This window comes from Corvus moneduloides, chromosome 3 (assembly GCF_009650955.1).
Source record: "Corvus moneduloides isolate bCorMon1 chromosome 3, bCorMon1.pri, whole genome shotgun sequence".
Classification (NCBI taxonomy): domain Eukaryota; kingdom Metazoa; phylum Chordata; class Aves; order Passeriformes; family Corvidae; genus Corvus; species Corvus moneduloides.
In genome coordinates this window covers 55,838,127-55,856,647 of record NC_045478.1, presented here as the reverse complement: position 1 = coordinate 55,856,647, position 18,521 = coordinate 55,838,127, and the positions used below count along the sequence as shown (strand labels likewise).

Genomic DNA, 18,521 nt, shown 5'->3' with positions numbered 1-18,521 from the left:
GTAGAACAATAGTGCCAGTATAAATCTCAAGATAGCACTCAATGTACTTTAAGAGAGAACTTTAGTTACCTTAAAAAATTTTAGAAGGCTGTGGTCCAAAGTTCCACTTATCTCTGAATGTACGATAAATGGCTGATCCACAGATAGTTTTCTGGTTTGCATCCATGAAGCATCTGTAAGTGATAAGTTAGACAATAGTGCACTGATATTTTTCAAAATGGCAATAAAACACACATCAAAATAATAACCAGTCACTGCCTAACCAACTATTATATCCCAGAGCAGTTTTTCCCCACTGTTGAAGCAGTAGGTTCCACACATAAAAAGTTGGACTAATCCACTGACTGCAAAACCCCTTGGAGAAGAGACATGCCACAAAGTTCAACCCAATTCAACAGGCTTTCTTGTTACTAATTTTAATCTAATTAATAAATAATTTCATTATTCATTGTATTTATTAGAATCTTCCTATTTGACTGTTTCTGATATTATGAAAGGTTCAGGGACTAAATAATACCGAAAAACATGGGTCTTTGTTTCACATTATATGGTCTAGTTCCAAAAATTCATAAATCACTCTTGGTACCAGAGAGAAAATACTTCAATGAAAGGAAGAACATGCTTCAGTCTGTAACCAAGAAGGAGAAGCAGCACAAATTTTCTGTCCCACTCTTTTTCACTGTTAACAGTCAGAGGGAATACACTCTGGAAATCAATTTTCTTTTACTGGAACTTGATGTGGGTAGTTGCTTGATGTGTTCAGCTTCTGTATGGCCCAGGTTCAACAAGACACTTAAAAGCGTGGCTGACTTTATTCATGTGGGTATTTAGGTATGTGCTTAAGTACCTTGTTGAATTGGGGCTTATGTTAGGTCGTAAGTATTTACTAGGTCAAGTATCCAGGCCAAAAGTTTCTCTGTTTTTCCTAGTAGCACTGCAGGTAACTCCAGGCACACAATAGATTTGGAAGCACTTCCAGTGAATTTATCAGGCGATGTTACCCAAGGCAATGGAGAATACATTCTCGTTCTGTTGGAGAAACATACTAATTTCCCTCCTCAGCACAGACTCTGCAGACTGCTGAGAGGATGTACATGGGCCAAACTTTAAACATACAGCATAATAGAGTAACATTTTATTTAAATATTTAGGCTACTGCAGTATCCAGGAATTCAAGCTAGTCTTATGCCCCACTGAATTAGACACCGCGCTCCAAGCACTGCACACCAGGGCGAAGTAGCTGGAGAGCAATGTATTTGCCACAATGAAACACTTACCAAGATAAATCAAAAAGCAGAAAATTTAGGAAGGAAAAATAAAGTGAATGACTGCTTTTTCCTCCTGTAACTCTGGCTATTAGCCCAGACATTAGCCTATCTAACCTACAAGTGAGTAAGTTGTTTAGGAAACACAATGATTCCAAGCATTGAGGGAGTATCACTGAGCAAAATTTTTCTATTTCCTTGGAAGAGAAAATGTGGTTAAGATGGTGCTCTAGTCTGCTCTTCAGCCCTCTGATACTGAATTCTAACTCCATGGCACATTGTAGACACAAAGGTATGTGTTGTTCAAGGCCCTGTGACAGAGGAGACGATGACTCTTGCAGCTGCTGGCTGTTGCAGGCACCATTAGGAAGTCATAGAGTCTGGCTGGGAAAACTGGTGCCTTGCTCAAGCTTTGACAGTGTTTGGAACTCATACTCACTGTAAGTGAACCAGGTTCACTTCATTTCTCTACCATTTTCTCTGTATAAACCACAGTATCCCACTGTGTTTTAACTTTATTGTCCTGGCAAAAGCACTTCCAAAACTTTGAATTAGTGCTGTTTCTGGCTAAAAGACTGTTACAGCTCTACCTAATCAATCTGTGTATGTAGAGGAGCTGTCAGTGTACACATGGCTTTAACAGAGCCTAAACACATGGAAAAGAAAAACCAAGGAGGTATGAAGAGGGAGCTGCAATTCCCAAGGAGAGTAGGACAGAACCTGGGGCAAAATTCCTTGTGAAACCAAGTTTTACAGTTCCATTGCTCGCTTACTGCATAATTATCTTCCTTGACTTGCTTTTCTTCAGCTGTAATCAACAGAAGTGTTTCTCGGTGTCTTGGGTTTGCCTCAACATCAAGACTTCAATCATTTGTTTTTTCCCAAAGCAAACTATTTTATGACTGACTGCTTCTAAATAGTTCACCAGGGCTGAATGGTGGTCTTGTAAGTTGTGGTGTCTTTTTCTGGAACCAACCCCCCCCAATCAAAATAGCCTGATTTTAACTTTGTGAACTGAAATGTCATGTCTTCCAATTTTCATACAGACTGTCTGTAAAATTTGATTCAGAGTGTCAGTTCATATTATAGAGTTTATTTTCATCTTGGTGGTATGAAAAATCTTTGCTGTTTCAAAAAAGCCACAAATATATTGCCATAGATTTTAACAGTAGTTACGTACTGTTAACATTGACAAAAAATTAGTGGAGACTATTTGAGCCATGTTTCGTTTTTAGAGTAAATTGGATACAGTGCTAAAAAGGGGGAAATCACCACTAGGTTAGAAAAACTTCTGTCTTACATCTCACTCATCTTCATTGTGTTTTATTTCACTAATGGGATCCATATATATTTTGAACTCTAAGATTAATATAAACTGTGAATGTCTCTTGAGGAGGGGGAACACAGAACAATGAAATGAGAGAACAGAAAAAGAATGAAGTTGAAAATTAGGCCAGAAGATTGAAATCAGGACAGATTTAAATCATTCTTTGCTATTTTGTTCATCTTGGTTGTCTGATAAACTACCAAGCAGGACAAAGTTCAAGAGACTTGATATACTGCATGTTAAGTCTTTGTTGTTACAAGGTGAACTCCTGTTCTTCAGCTTGCTCTCCTCGTCTCCCACGCTTGTTGTTTTAATACAGAGGAAAGTTCAACTCCCCCTGCTTAACTCCAGTACCTCTTAATGAGGGAACTGTAACACTATCCAGTCATCCCACCACACAGCAATCAGAATTTCATTGCTTTGCACAGCTTGACTTATGTCAAAAAGGATGGTTAAAATTCACCCAAGTCCTGGAAACCTCCTGTTGAGTTAAACAGATCACATCTTAGCTACAGGAGGATTTTTTGTTTGTTTGGTTTGGGTTTTAAATGGTCAAAGGGCAAGAAGCATTTTCTGCAAAAGCTGTTTCACATAACTGGTTCTTAGGATGCTGGTATCAGCAAGATGATTTACACATCATATGGTTAAAGAGACAAAAGCAACAGAGTTTAATGTGCCAATGAAAAGAAACATAATTTACAAAAAAGTCTGATTATACAAAATGTATCCTCTAGCCTATTGTAGTTAAGAAAATCTCTTAGAGCATCCTAATAGATTATCTTTGACAGCATGGGCTTTACATTTACAAATGAGCAAAAATCAGAGCAGAAGTCTCAAAGACAGCAAACTTGAATCATGGGAGACAATGTTATTTATGGGCAGAAGCACTTGAACCACCATTCCTGCAGCCTTCAGGACAAGCCTCATTGAAGGCTCACATACACATTGTATGGTTACTGCAATTGCTGCAGGAGAAACAACAAAAGTAAGCATGTGCAGACACTTGGCTTGTGCTTACTGTAGCTCAAGCTGTACCTTCCAAGAGTTTTTAGACATACTCTTTTTTTCCTAGTTTGTTGCTTCAGTGAAACTGAAAACTCTATTGAACTGTGATATTACTGTATTGCATTACAGGAAGCCTCCAAGTTTATAGAAATAGGAATGTCTATGTGATGGGGGATGAAAGATTCATGTTATCCTTGTTTACAAGACAGTTCCAAGGATATCATGAACTACTACCTCTGAAGTGACAGTGCTAGGTATATTTTTCTGTGTAAGTAGAGTCAGTACAAGGAGATGACATTTAACAATGGTAGTTCTACATCCATAAAAGATTAATAATCTAGAGAAAGGATAAATTGCTTATAAGCAACAGTCCTTTCATTTTTAAATGATGACTCAGTTACAGGGAATGACTGAGTAGGCCAGTCTTCTTTATTCTGAAAAATAAACCACCAAAGGAAAATAGGAGGAGTTTACATAATCATAAGAGGCATAGAGGTGAATAGGGATCAGCGGCTCACTATTTCCTCCAGTGAAAAGCCAGCAAAGCATCAAGCAAAGTCTGCATATTCTGATCCAAACAAATGTGACAGCAAGGGTTTTCTTGCAGTATGGGCAGCAGTGGATGTTGTACACAGATGTGTTTGAGGGCACACTACACCAGGTAATGGAAGAAAAATCCTTTGCAGAGTATTAAATGCACAGAAACTATACCTGATTCTGGAAATCTCTCAGCTGGCAATTGTTTAAAACTGGGATTCCTCACAGCACACTCATTTGCTTTCTCTGTTCTTGTTTTTCCATTGTTGTCAATGGATTTCCCCCTAAAAACATACTTCATTCATGTCTAATACCAGCTGCCCAGCCAGGGCTAAGGATGATGAAGTTAAAAAATCAGCAAAAATATAAGAGTCATCAAAGAGGAAGAAAGCGTCAAAACTAGAATGTGTGGGTGGGGCAGAGGCATGCCAATAATATCACCACTCCTTCAAGGCATCCAGCTCAAAACAAAAGAATTGGCATTGCTCAGTGGTGGTCTTCCCAAAAGGAAGGAACAGAGTGAGAGAACACTAGTGATGCCTTGAAGTGGCTACCTGAAAACAGAGGCTAGACAAGATTAAGAGAATAAAAGCATGTATTTATTTGAAGGGCCTTCAAAGGTACACCCTGGGCAGTCAAAAGCCTCCAAGGGGCTCCACCCAAGATGCACACTGGGTCACAGGTTTTTCACACTTTTGTAAGTTTGGTCCACTTGCATGTCGGGGTTAATTCTCCAATTATAATTTCAGGTAGTGATGTAATTACCCCAAGTTTGCTCCTCCTGTCAGAGGCTTTAGTTTACATATTTTGGGGCCTGGGACAACAAGGTGTCCTTGAGTCCAGGCCCAGAGAGGGTTTGTTATGTCTAACCAGCATGAGAGAACAGTAGCTAACAGTCTATATGGTGTTTCAGAGTTACATACTAAGCAGTACAGGATTTGAAAAATATAAAAGTTAAAACCTAAGGCATCACTAGATCCCATCAAGTTTCCTTCCCTAGAAGCTGTGAACAGCCAGTATAGACAGGGCCAGGAGGAGTTTGACAATAAAGTCTTGTGACTTTGTGGGTCCTCAGGTGTGGAGGTTGTAAATGAGAAGCTGAGGGAAGAAGTGCAGACACAGCCTCAAGGACTGAAGGACCCAGGTGAGCTGCAAGGTTGTGCACTGAATGCACATATATGCCAGAGCCCCTCTCTCACTGCAAGTTAGGGACTTTATAAACCAATTTGTGCAACACTAGTCTACATCCCTATGCCAGCTCCACATTCTCCCTGAATACTGCATAGTCTGCACTCATTCTGTGCTTTCGTATTTATCAACAGCTCTTTTAGATGAAAAATGTAAGCACTAACTGGGGCCAGTCCATGTTGGGCGGGCAGCATCATCCATCCCAGTCCTGGTTCTCTTGGCACATTTCTCCCTCCACATCTCACATGAGTGAGGGCTCACACTTTCTGAGGTGAGTACAGACTCTGGTACTCATTAGCATGTCCAATGGTGTCTGTGAGGAGAGGGAGGAAGAGGTAGTACAGTGAACACCACTGATGTGCAGCACAGATAAAATCTAGCCTTCTAAATGGCTGAGACTTAAGCAGTACAGAAACAGGCCAATCTGCCTCATTTGGTTGGGAGTCACTCTTTGGTGTGAGTATCACCAGGAACATCACTGTAGCCTATAAATAAGAACAAAAATATAGCAGCACAGTTCCAGCACCTCAGAGTTCAAAACTCAATATTTGTACAAGATTGTATGTGGATGCTTCAGGTGTTCCGAACTCTTGGGGGCCCCTGGTTACTGTCACTGAATTTCACTGCTCCCAGCACAGCCTGGAGGGATTCCCCTGGGGCCAACCACAACACAACTTCACTGTTCCCACAGAGAGGCAGCCATTCCGAGAGACTGGCCCCAGGTGATCTCGGAGAACATCCCAACAGGTGGCATCCCACAGCCTTGGTCTCACCACCTGGTTTGCCCAGACAGGCCTCCAGCGAGGCAGCTGTGTCAGGGAGCATGCCATGAGCATGGTTTCATGTCAAAGGTTGTGTAGACATAGGCAAAGTGATTTACAAAGCCAAGTGAAGTGAGAGCTAAGTCTATTCAAATATCAGATGCCATAATTCATCCTGATTAGCCTGGGATGATTCAACAGCTGTAACCATTTAGGCTACAATTCAGAAAGGCAAATACTTTAATCTAATGCTAGCAGGGGATTGCCAAGGAAAGGGAGGAACTGAAAAGAAAATACATCAATATTTCAAACTTCATCCTGGAAACAAAATTCCAAAACTTCATTAAAATTCTTATGCTGAATGTATAAAATATAACTCATTTGTACCAAAAAAAAATTGTTCCAATTTGTTTAGAAGGATCAAGAACAGCCGGGTTGAATGCAATGTAGACAAAACTTAGATCCAAGAAAAGTGATGAAGAATGCTATTATTCAGCAGTTCCTTATTGTGAAGGCATCTAAAATTTTGCGGGCACCTCTGTTATGCCTTTTCATTGTCTAAAAGCTCCCTAAGTGCCTGCACAGCCACAGCGGGTCCTCTGCTATGAGGCGTGTTCTCACTTATGCTCTACTATGATGCAGAAATAAGGATGTCTCTCTACAGCTCCAGTCCATTACAGCCTGCTTCCAGCACATGTAAGTGTGCTGAGGTCAGCACATAGCACAGCATGGCCAGCTACTCACAAAAACATGGCCATGCCGGCAGCAGCTTTTCCTCTAGATGCTCTGGCAAAGGACATAAAAGAACACAAGATTAATGTAGCCTGTAGGAGTCTGACCATGCAGGTGAGGTAGAAGACCATCTAACTATCAATGTAATGCAGCTGAGTCATTGAAATGATATTAGGGTTGACTTAAGCCTTAAATATGTAGTGCTCTTATGGGCTAGTTACTAATCACTATTAAAAAAAAGAAAAAAAAAGTGGTCAGGTAGTGTCCTTCCTTCAATTGACAAGGTTAGTTACTAGTCTTCAATAAAGACCAAAAGGAGACACTTATGTAGCTCTGAGCTCCAGCTGGGATGGAGACTTCCCAGAGCAGCCAAGTCAGTAACTGCAGCACCACTGAGTGAGAATGCGCTGATACAATCACTGATACGAATGCAAAGAAGCTGTTAGGTCCTCTTTCAGCCAATTTGTTCTCATAAATTGTTTACTATTGTTAAAGTAAACAGGGTTTAAGACGAGCTTTCTGTCAAGGCAAAGTGGCTAGTTTTGGGAGGCAACTGGGATTTTTTTAAGGTAATTTGATATAAGCTACTTCTGCTGAAATATCTGGTTTTTAGTGGCAGAGAGAAAGTCAACCACCTATTTGCAGTCAAAAAGAGTGGTTGGGCTCAGCCTCCTAGGTGTTCACACTTGGCATTAATTGCTCTGTGCAAGTACAATGGCCATGTTCACACTACTTCCTAGCTACCCTGCACGATTGTTTCATTTTTTTTTTAATGAGGTACCTCCCAATAGGTAGAGCAATATCAATGTACTGACATCAGTATAAATGTAGAGGTCTGTGTTTTGTGCTACACGTGCAGTATAACTATATAGCTGCAGGCTTGGAAGGTCTTCCCACCAGGAAACATTTCCCAAGTCTGCAGCTTCAGAAACTCAGCAGTTGCATAGTGCAATGTTAAAGCAGTACATTTTAAAGGGAACTGGGCACCTTACAATCAAAATAATCTAGGGGAAAAAAAAGAATTACTGAAGACTAGGAAAAACTGAATAGGTTATTTCTTTTATGTTTAGGAAACTACAGGAAAATTTAGCAGAAGCAACTTGTGGTACACCTGTGACAGTACCGATACACCTGGGAGAAGAATCGGGTAAGAGTTCCAGAATAGCGACAATGTAGATTACATTTTATATCCTCTTATGAGAAATGGCTTCCTTCATAAATTGTGTTCTTAAAAATTGAGCATAATCTGATACATGTAGGGAGAGAAAATCAGATGTGACACCAACAGAACCTGATTTTTAAGCAGACTGTTTCAATATTGGTAGGGAAATTTAAATAAAGGCATATTTAAATTATTGAGATTATTACAGAACTAATCCTAACCACTCAGTGTCAAAATACAGGTGATCCAAATTATCAGATTGTACTTTGAGGGTATGTTCAAGAAAAGTCATTCAAGTAGTGCAAACCCAGCTTAGTGATGTACAGCACCACACAAACTCAGAGACTGTGCTGACTCAAACAGAGCGAGGTTTGATGTCTCTGCACAAGTTTCATGGTTAATGCACAACCTGAAAATTTGCTTTGGATGATGAAAAACTGATTGTATGTATGATATGCTGGGGGGGGAAAAAAAATGAGGTTCCAGACTCTGACCAATCTAGCAACAATAGATAAACTTCAGGGGTTCGGAGGACAGCTGAGGTTTGAAGTAACTTTTTACAATCATCTAATATACTCCCCCTGGTCAGAGAAGAGTCAGCTAGAGCAGGTTGTCCAGAACCTTCCCTGGTCATATTTTTAAATGTTCAAGGATGGATTTTTTCACAGCCACTCTGGGCAACCTGTACCAATGTTTGATCATCCTTACCATAAAAAAGGGTTTTCTGTGTCTAAATTAAGTTTCCTGTACTTCAGTTTGCACCTATTGCCTCTTGTCCTTTTGCTGGGCACCAGTGGGAAGCATCTGGCTCTCAACACACTACCTTGTTCCCCTATTCTACCCTCCTAGTCAAAATGTTTTTCCTAATCTCCTCCCAAGCCCCATTTTGTGCCCACTGATCCTTCTTATATACTTTACCACAAAAGACAGATATTTGGCTCTGACATCTTTGTAACTGTTTTTCTGTTGTTAGTAATCACCCTTTTTCTTTGTCAGGAAGAAACAGGCCCAGCGCCCTCAACCTCTCCTCAGAGGGAGATGTGTTCTGGGTTCCTAACTTGTTTGGTAGCCCCTCTAGTCTCTCTCCAGTTTCTCCTCCTTGAACTGCGGCTAAAATGAGATGCTGTATCTCAGGTATGGCCTCCCAAGCACCTAGTAAAGTTTAATTCTAACTTTCCTTAATTAACTAGCAATGCTGCTCTTAGTGTAGTCCAATATGCAGCCTGCCTCATTCACTCATTGGTTCTTCAGTCAAATCCTGTCCTTGCTCTAAAACATAAATACCTAACCATTGTTTGAAATCAACCAGTAGGTGTAATGACATAGAGAACCTAGGCTTCTCTTCAAAGATAGACCCCAGAGTTCACTGTTTCATGTTTCAGTGGCAAACTGATTTCCCTCAATACATGAACTTCACAGAAAATAATAAACTAATTTATTCCAACTGAGCATTTCTGAGCCAGTCTGATAATTGGCATGCCTTTAGAGTTTACAGACTTATGGTGCTGGTCTATGTGATGGGTCAGAGCAGACTTTTGCTATAAGAATGGAGCCCATCTGAATATCAAAGATAAATCATCCTTAGTCAAGGAGCTCAGACAGTAGCATGAATTCCAGAATCGGTGTGTGGTATATGCAAGATCTGTTTATCTCCAGAAAAGTATTTCAAAGCCAGAGCATGAGTTTTAGAAGTATTGACATGCACCTCCACCCATCCCTTCAAAAACTCTCACTCAAAACCCAAACCTTCCATCCTGGCCTAGATGAGAAACCTTGGCTGAAGGCCCAGCAGTTCTTGCAGTCAGCCTAAACCGGGCTTGGGTGGACCCTGAAATGAGATACAGTCTCTCTCTTTTCATTATGATGGCAATGGTTTAAAGATAAGCAGCGAAAGAGAAGAAAAATTAGGATAATTTTATTCAAGCTGACTGTTAAGAACTTCAAGAAAGGGCTGGAGAATGAAAAAATAATAATTATCTTTTTAGAATAATGAAGAAGGAGTAAATTGAGAAAATGACTTGCATCCTCTGCAAAGCATTTAGCAGCTTCCACTCTTAGTAGCTTTAGTGGGAAAGGCTGTATTTTGCCATCTGCTCCCTGTGTCTTTAGCAAAACCATGTGCCATCTGAAACACTGATCTCATGCTAAATGGTCACATGCCAACTATTGTGATGATGTCTGATCTGGCTGCCCAAGTGGAATTGCACAACAAGCAAGAATGGAAATAAGTAGGTGTTTAAAAGTACTTGCGTTCTTAAGGACATGGTTGTGCAAGTCCTTGACTCCTTGAGCTATGACACTGTTTCATAAAACAGCAGTACCCAGTGACACCCATCCCCTTGACTGCAACCATGGCCATAGAATCATCAGCTTCAGGAGCATTTTCAGTACTAGAGTGTAAGATGGAGATGCTCATCTTTTGTCTCCCAAGGAAGAAAGAGTGGTCACAATGAAGCAGCATAGACAAAACCTGGAGCTTGTGTCTATCATGGGATTACAACCAGGAATTGTACCATGGAGTTGGACAAATCAACAGCCAAGGGCAACTCCAGCACAGATCATACCCTCACCCACAGGGCACAATAACACATGGTCTGTAGCAGGGGCCATTCACAGCCCCTAACATAAGGGGTAAACCGGGCCCGGGGTCTACCCAGGGACTCCAGTCAGGAGCAAAAGGAGAAGGACCTGCAGGCAGAGCTGGAGACAAGCTGCAACATACAACTGAGGGATCCACCAAGGACTCCAGATAGCTATGGAGTAGAACCAAGGCCCTTTGTGGAGGCAGGGCTAGAGATAGTCACACCTAGCTCAGGACAGGCCAGAGTGCCCATTCATGACTGTACAGAGAGCCCCTGGGCAGAGGAAGTGTGGGTGAACATCTTGAGTGAGGCCAGCTGGGGCCACTAAAGCCTGTTGGTGACCTCATATGGCCCTGATTCCAGGAGGAGGCATTTCACTGTGTTGTGGAAAGATGCCATCTCGAAGAGCAGGAGCAAGCTGGAAGGACAACAGCCCAAGCAGAAAGCACAAGCTATCAGCCTGGCTCTCCTCATTCATGGGAACTAAGCACATGGGCCCAGAGAGGCCAGATCTTGTTTTCAAGGAATCATTAAAAGTTGTCCTGAGACCAGCTGATACCAGTAAGGCCTCACGATCCCTGTTGTCGACAGCTCATTCGCATAATTCATGGCTGCCTCCAATTATCTGTGGGAGCTTTGCAGGCCGGACTCTTCACTTGTGAAGGAGGTTCCACATGGGCAGGCACTTAATGAACAGATTGGATTATAAACACTAGCTAATCTTTCCCACATGTACACCTGAAGAGTATCACAAGTGACAGCTGTTTAAATTTCCAAGGAAATTAATGATTCCTAAAGAGGCAAGACTTATCGAGGCTTTGACTGGGCCTGATAACGGACAACCACCAAAGGGCAAATTGTTTATAATAGTCTATAAGTGCCTCATTCTATGGGTTCATCTTGGAAAGTTTTATTGACATGGTCCCTTTTATTAATGTTTGTCCTGGCAAAGACTAGAACAGCTTGGTTCAATCTACTGATGATATTAGGCTACTAAGGCCTCTAATGAGCACCTCATATCTTCAGGTCACAGTCAGTTTAAAATGGTTGGTATTGGGGCCAGGACACCATGGGCTCAGCTGAACCCTATGAGGCGCCTGCATTGTGGCTGCCCCAAGCAGCGCTCACGTCCTTGCAGGGCTCATCTGCAAGACTGCTGAAACATTAACTCATGTGTGGTGACTCATTTGCTGCATTCACAGTTTTGAGATTTGTGGGCTCCTGAGGGCTGGTGGGAAGAGGGTGATCCAGGTTTACTGTGAGACTATAACCAACCTTTCCTAACAGACCACACATGGAAAAAGAAAGCCCTTTCTTCTGTCCCCTTTTGCGGGAAGCCTGTTCCTTTACTTTAGGGCACAAACCCTCCATCAGTCACCCTGGCATTCCTCCTTCCCAATGAAGCATGTCACAGGACAGACACATTCACATTTCCAAGGGGACTTTTCAGAGCCTGGTTCTATTTCAAAGAAGGCATCATGGAAAAAAGAGCATTCATGTCGGCCTGTGAAAGTGGCAATATGGAAAGATCCTTATTAAACTCAGGGATGAAATAAAGTGAATTAGATACAGCAAATCATTTTCCTTGTGCTCCGAGTAATGCAATTCCCACACAGAACTGGGTAGCTATGGGATCATTTAGAAGTTCGAACTTCTCTTCTTGGTCAAGGAGTGTTTCAAAAAGGAGTGTGGAATTAATTTAAATTCAAGACTACAGACAAAACAAATGGGCCACAAATTGTATATAAATCTCTTCTTGCTTAAGAATAACTCTGTGATCCATCACTGAGTTCACTTGCTGAAGTGTTTGGCCACAGCAAGGAACCTGTTCCTCCTGCCACACTGGTGTAAACCAGAATTGATTCATTTGAAACAAATGGATGAAGGTGATGGTTAAAGTCAGACTAAAGCAAGTCAAACTAGGAGGAGTCTGACTGCTGTTTTATCGAAACCCATGGTAATATTACTGTCTGGCCCACTGCACTCAATTAAGCCTATTTTTATGTATGTCATATATTCTGCAAAGCAGTTCTTTCCCAGTTTATATTCATATAATTACACTTACTCTGCCTGCTGAAGAACTCACCCAGTATTTTCAACTTTAATTTCTCTGACATTCATCATCAAAACTAGTTGAGGCCTTCACTTAAAGAATATTGAAGTCTTATGTGATTGGAAAAATAATTTCTGTAAAGGTTATTTCTTGTGCTTTCTCCAACTAGCACAGCATTTTTCCTGGCAATAAATAAGAAAGACAACTAAATCACTGAACTTACGATTGGATTAATAAATAATGGATATTTTAAAATACAATGTTCAGGCAAAAGATGATCTGTATTCTCACAGTGCACGTGCATACACACACACATACATCATTTCCTCCGTTTTGTTTTAGGAACTTGCATGATTGGGATTTTTCTCGAGATGTTGAATATCTGTCACAGAGAATGTTCTATTATAATCATAACATTGTGATTCTGTATTAGGAAAGGAACTCAATTTGTGGGACATTTGGAGTCATTAGTTACATTTCAAGCCTGTTTGCTTTCATGAGGTGAAGAAACCAAGGACAGGCAGTCTAAGGAGGAGATGTTGCTAACAGGTAGTAGAACTGCTCTGGTCAGATTGATTGTTTACTAACTTGATGCTGTATTTCTAACATAATAAAATTTCTGAAGAGCATATGCAAAGATACGGCTGTACATGTGTTCCTCAGTGGCTAATACAGCACTTTTTAATCAATTTTTAATGCCTCTTCCCTTAAATAACAAAGCAACCATAAGGAACACTACAGAATGAATGCATGTATGACATCAGTTGGTTTAAGGCAGACAGGGGAAAGGCTGAAAGCATGTAGAACAAATCAGACTTTTTCCTGAGCTGCACCTTGCTTTTTCTTTCCGTGATTCTTACATCTAATATTCCATGTTTGTTTTGAATGAAGACTCTGACCCTCACCTTGACCCAGGGAGGCTGTATCCCCAGAGGTTGGAAAGAACAGATTGGCCCACCTGAATATCAGAGATCCACTGACATGGCATGCAGGAGAGGAAGAAGTGAGGAAAGGGAGGATTACTTCCCTTCTCAAAATGGCTGTGCAACCTTGCCACTGTCATCAGTGGTATCACAGTCCTGTTTTAATGCATCTAGGTTTATAATACACCTACACACCACTCCAGGAATTTCTTTCCTTTCAAGGATCACTGTTCAGATGCCTACACCCAATTCTCAAGGTCAGGTAGCTCTATCTGGCGAAAAACTTTCTGTGGTAGACAGTCCAACAAAAAGAGCAGTGACTGCATCTCATGGATCCCACTGGGGGCATAGATCTGGGGGAAAAAGAATCAACAAAACCCTCTTCTTACAGGGCTAGAATTTTGCTCAAATGGGCTGAGAGAACATTTAAAAGTTTGTGTGCAACAGTGCCATCTGATGGGCTTACTCTAAAGGGTAAACAAGGTGACAAGGTATCTACAGGCCTGGCAAGCTACCCTCAGTCCTAAGAAAAATGAAATGACCTTTCCAAGGAATTATTTTGTAGCCTTTTCCCATGAGCCTATCTCAAACGACTCTTTAAAATAAGGTTATGGGTTTTTTTGATAAAAGTTATAGGGTTAAGATAATTTTCATGGTGAGATATTTGATTTAGTACCATGGAACATTTTGTTTGAGCCACTGCAGCATAGGAAACATACAGGTCAAGTTAAATGCACTAATTACTTGGTAAAAGACTTCAAATGAAATCTCAAACCTGGACACAATAAAAGGGAGTTGAGGGTTCAGATGTCTCAGAAAAGCTGGTGTATTACAGGGCAAGACTACACAGCTACATAGAATAACAGAAAAGAAAAAAGGAAACATTCTGTAAGTTATCAGCATTTATATGTCCATACCCCTTTCACAATGTAGATGTCTGTGGGCTTCATCTTTTCACAGTACACTGCCCTGAAATAGTTGTTAGAAATTTGTAGGACAAATAGGTTTAGCTAACAAAGTTAACACACAGGTTTAGGGTTTTTTAATCAAATTCATTCTTCTCCAAGACTCCAGTCAGGTGATTTTGTTTTGGAGAATGAGGCATGTTTATTACGTGCCTAATAAATGTAGAAATGAGGCTTCTGAATTTCAGACGTAAGTTCTAAGTGCTTGGTGTGACTACTAGACTGCCTTCTCCTAAGCCTCTTCTTCCTAGAGTGGATGAAATTTTCATTATGGTTATTAATTTTGAAAAGATTGTCCTTCTAAGATCAACTCTAAATATAAAATTGACCTTTTAACTTATTTGCATCTTCATTACTGTGTTACAGCATAGGTAAAACAAATTGATTTCCCCAGGTCTGAATTCCTATGAACATGCAGAAGTGCACAGCAAAATTTATTTCACTTGCTGCAGTGCAATAGCAAGAGCTGTCCCTGGCCACAGAAATCAGTTCATGGCCCTGTAATGTAAACAATTTTTATCAATGAGCCAGGAGAAAACCTTAAATCATTATTTATACAATCTCTAAATAACACAAATAGTGGTAATATACATAAATACTGGAAATATAAATATTGGAAAGAAAGGACTTTTGATACAGACCTAGATCATCTTGGTAAGTAGGGTTCAAATCCATGTTATTTTGTTAAGCATAGGTAAATTAAAATCTTGGGTAAAACATAGTACATCTTTTCAGGACTCACTTTATCTTCAACAAGGAGACTACTAGAAATGTTTAGAGATTATGATAGATAACTGGTTGGATACTAGCTGGCTTCTTTTGTGTTTGTTTTCAACTTCCTTCCTAACACTTTAACTGTTACAAGCAAAAATCATGACTTTTTTATTCCACAAATTGATTAGTCTCAGAAAGCAAAAGTAATGCTGGACCATTGTCATGCAAAAATATTTTTTTCCAGAGATGAAATATAATATGAAAAGTTTTTCTTTAGCTTGTGATTTTCTTTGCAGTTCTCTCTTCTGTCTAGGGAATGTTCATGAAGGAATGCTCTGTTCCAACATCTGTCTCAGAGAGGGATTAGATGGATAAGATATGAAAGGCCAGGGTAGAAAAAAATGTTTGTGTTGAACCAGGAAGGGATTGTTTCATTTATGGCTGTTTGAAGTGAAAGAAGGAAATGGAGAATGATGGCAGGGGCAGAGGGAGTGAGATTGGTGAGATGTAGGCATCTCACACATGTCATTTCTGGTTTTGGAAAACTGAAATTAAATATGCAAACACTATGGCTGAGACATCTTCGTGGATCTACCCACATCAGTCCTTGATATTACCAGAACAGCCAGTTCTATGCCAAAAGCTGTTAATAACTTTATATCATAGGAAAGCTCACTTCACAGTGGTGCCTGGACATAGTACTGACAGAATATTTAGATTCTATAATTTACACATTGGTCCTTATTAAATCCAGGAGCTATTTTTCAGTAAAGCCATAACTGAAAAACTCAGGTAGCCAGGGTTTGGGTGTTTTTATGTCTGTGTCTCTGTGTGTGTGTGTCTGTATGTCTGTGTCTGTGTGTGTGTGTGTGTGTGTGTGTATTATTTGTGCAATGTAGTTGTGCAACTGAAAAGGACTAAATCCAAATGTCCGTAGTGGGCATAGAAAAAAATATGTCTAAGAAACACCAACTTGCTGTGAGCAGAGCCACAATGCTGGAGCAGGGCACAGAGGTGTGAGGTGTGGTGCTGTTTTTAGCTGCATGGTCTGAGGAAGCATAGGAAGCACATAGGCAGCCCCGTATCTGTGTTTTTATCTGCTCTTGTAATTGATCCCTAAGTCCCATGGGAGCAACTCATTCTATGAGTGATTGATATTTAAATTGGTGTTTACCATTTAATCTACTGGCTAGTATCTCCTTTGTCAGTAAGTCTATATCTGGTTATAGGCTGCAAAGCAAGATGGAAATGTGAACTCCAGTCAGTAACATTGTCAGAGTTGCTCTTAACCTGCTAAATCAATAAAATCAGAGGCAAGGGCTCATAAATCTCTGTCTGTGTATATAGCTGCTGTGATCCAGCTCCTGTGAGCCTGCATGTGGCCTCCAAATAGAGTTCCTGGCAGTTCATCTTTTTGGTCTAGAAGTACATCCGAGATAAAGCAGATTTAGTGGGGAAGATCTTGCAGTGGAACAACATAGACTGTATGTTTTCTTTCTTCCCTCTCACCAAAAAGCTAATATTCAGTTTCTCTCCTGTCCAAGTCAGATTAGCTTCCCATAACAGCACTCACCCATTGACAGTCTCCAGTATTTTCCCTGATGACAAATTGAGCTCCATGAACTAGAACACTTACTTTTGCAACTGGCTGCAATGGATGCTGGAAGAGCCTTGAGCATTTGCATTTGGAAAGGGGCAAAGCTGTGTATTTATATTCGAGCTTTCTGCCTGTGTGTCTGAGTGTATATGCGATCTTATGCCAAACTAGAAAGTTCATATATGAATTGCAAAACTAATGTAATGTGCAGTGCATATGGAAAGGAACATTTTCATTTATGGAGCATGACACACAGTGATATCTGTAATCCCTTGGTTTTGTTAGCCAAGAGGAGAACAAATAATACCATTTTTTGTGAATAATATATTTGTGAAGAATCAATATTTTTAGCAGTTTCTCAGTAGAGTTATTATACCTTGTAAGTTATAACACTTTTTTTAAAAAATCTACCGAGTTACATTTGAAGAGAAGGCGTTAGCATATTCTCTTTTTTTGTCGTGTTCTTTTTTTTTAGCTTTTCTTGTCATAAATGCAATGTTTTGCTGCATACTTAGCACAAGTTCTAAAGTTTCATGGGAGCTTTCAAAACATGAAGAATTCTTATTAAATAGAGGAAGGAATGAAATAAAAACTTAACAAGGTTTCAAATGCATCAGAATCAAGAAGCGTGGCAAAGAGTCTGTAGAGTCAACAGATTCAGCTGTAAAAGAAGTTTTCCAGAAAGATAAGATCATTAAAGAAAAACTAAATTAAATCTTTACTTAGTAAGGGAGGTTTCCACCACAGCTTTTCTTTATGAAGGGCTGAGTCTGATGGGTTGTTTTAAATTGCAGTGTCAGAAGAGATTTTTGAATAAAATTTATAAAATGAGAAGTAGGAAATCAGAAGGACCAGATGGTGTTCGCATGGGTTTTCTGAAAGAACACACATGCCAATGTGAAAATGTTATGTGTAATCTGTCACTTAAAATCATTCTCATTCCTAAAGAAGGAGAAAGCAACAAATGTGATACCATTTTTAAGCTATCAGGAATGATTTGGGGAAATATAGATCAATAAGTCTCACTTCTATATAGAGGAAACTATGGAAATTTTAATAAAATCTGGACTTAGTAGCCACATGGAAAGATTTGATTTAGTAAGAAAGACTCAGAACTGCTTTTCTTGGTGAAAGTCAGGCTCAAATATTAAATATTTCTTTAAAAAAGTGAGTATGCAAAGAGCTTTCCAGCAGTGTCTGCTCTGTGTTCCAGGCACAAGGAAAAGAGGGGAAGATAAAAGCTTCATCAAGCCACTGTATGAATCTGTGTTGAGTGCTGCATGCAGATAGGTCTAACCCTTGAATATCAAAGTTTACAGGAGTCTTAAAAAAAATACAGAGACAGCAACCCTGTTGGCACCACAAAACTATGAAGAAAGGCCAGCCGTCTTCTGAGACTGCAACATCACTGGCAGTCAAGCAGATTAATTTTATTGGAAAAAGCAATTTCAGACTAATGATGACAGAAAAAGAGGAATCTTTAAAGTCTTATAAAAATGTCATGGAACACACATGCAAACTTTAGATACAAATAAATTGCCATCTGTTTCAGTCTTTTATTGTGTTTTCACTTAAAACAGAGTCATCAGAACAAAAAAATGTCCCCTGGTTCTCTTAAGCTGTGAACAGGGAATAATTTTCCTTAGCATAGTAAAAGGGCTACTGTTAAATGGAGCTTGAAGGTAGTTACTGTACACCTTTCGTGGAAAG

At 40.0% G+C, this 18,521-nt stretch overlaps 1 long non-coding RNA gene across 3 annotated transcripts in view; it reads left to right on the top strand.

The window, feature by feature from the left end:
* LOC116440664 overlaps nt 1-18,521 on the top strand; it is a 96,532-nt gene that overhangs the window by 16,179 nt on the left and 61,832 nt on the right. For all 3 annotated transcript variants that reach the window (XR_004238723.1, XR_004238725.1, XR_004238724.1), the window contains exon 2: nt 7,886-7,962. This is a non-coding gene — a long non-coding RNA (uncharacterized LOC116440664). The remainder of the gene's footprint in view (nt 1-7,885; nt 7,963-18,521) is intronic.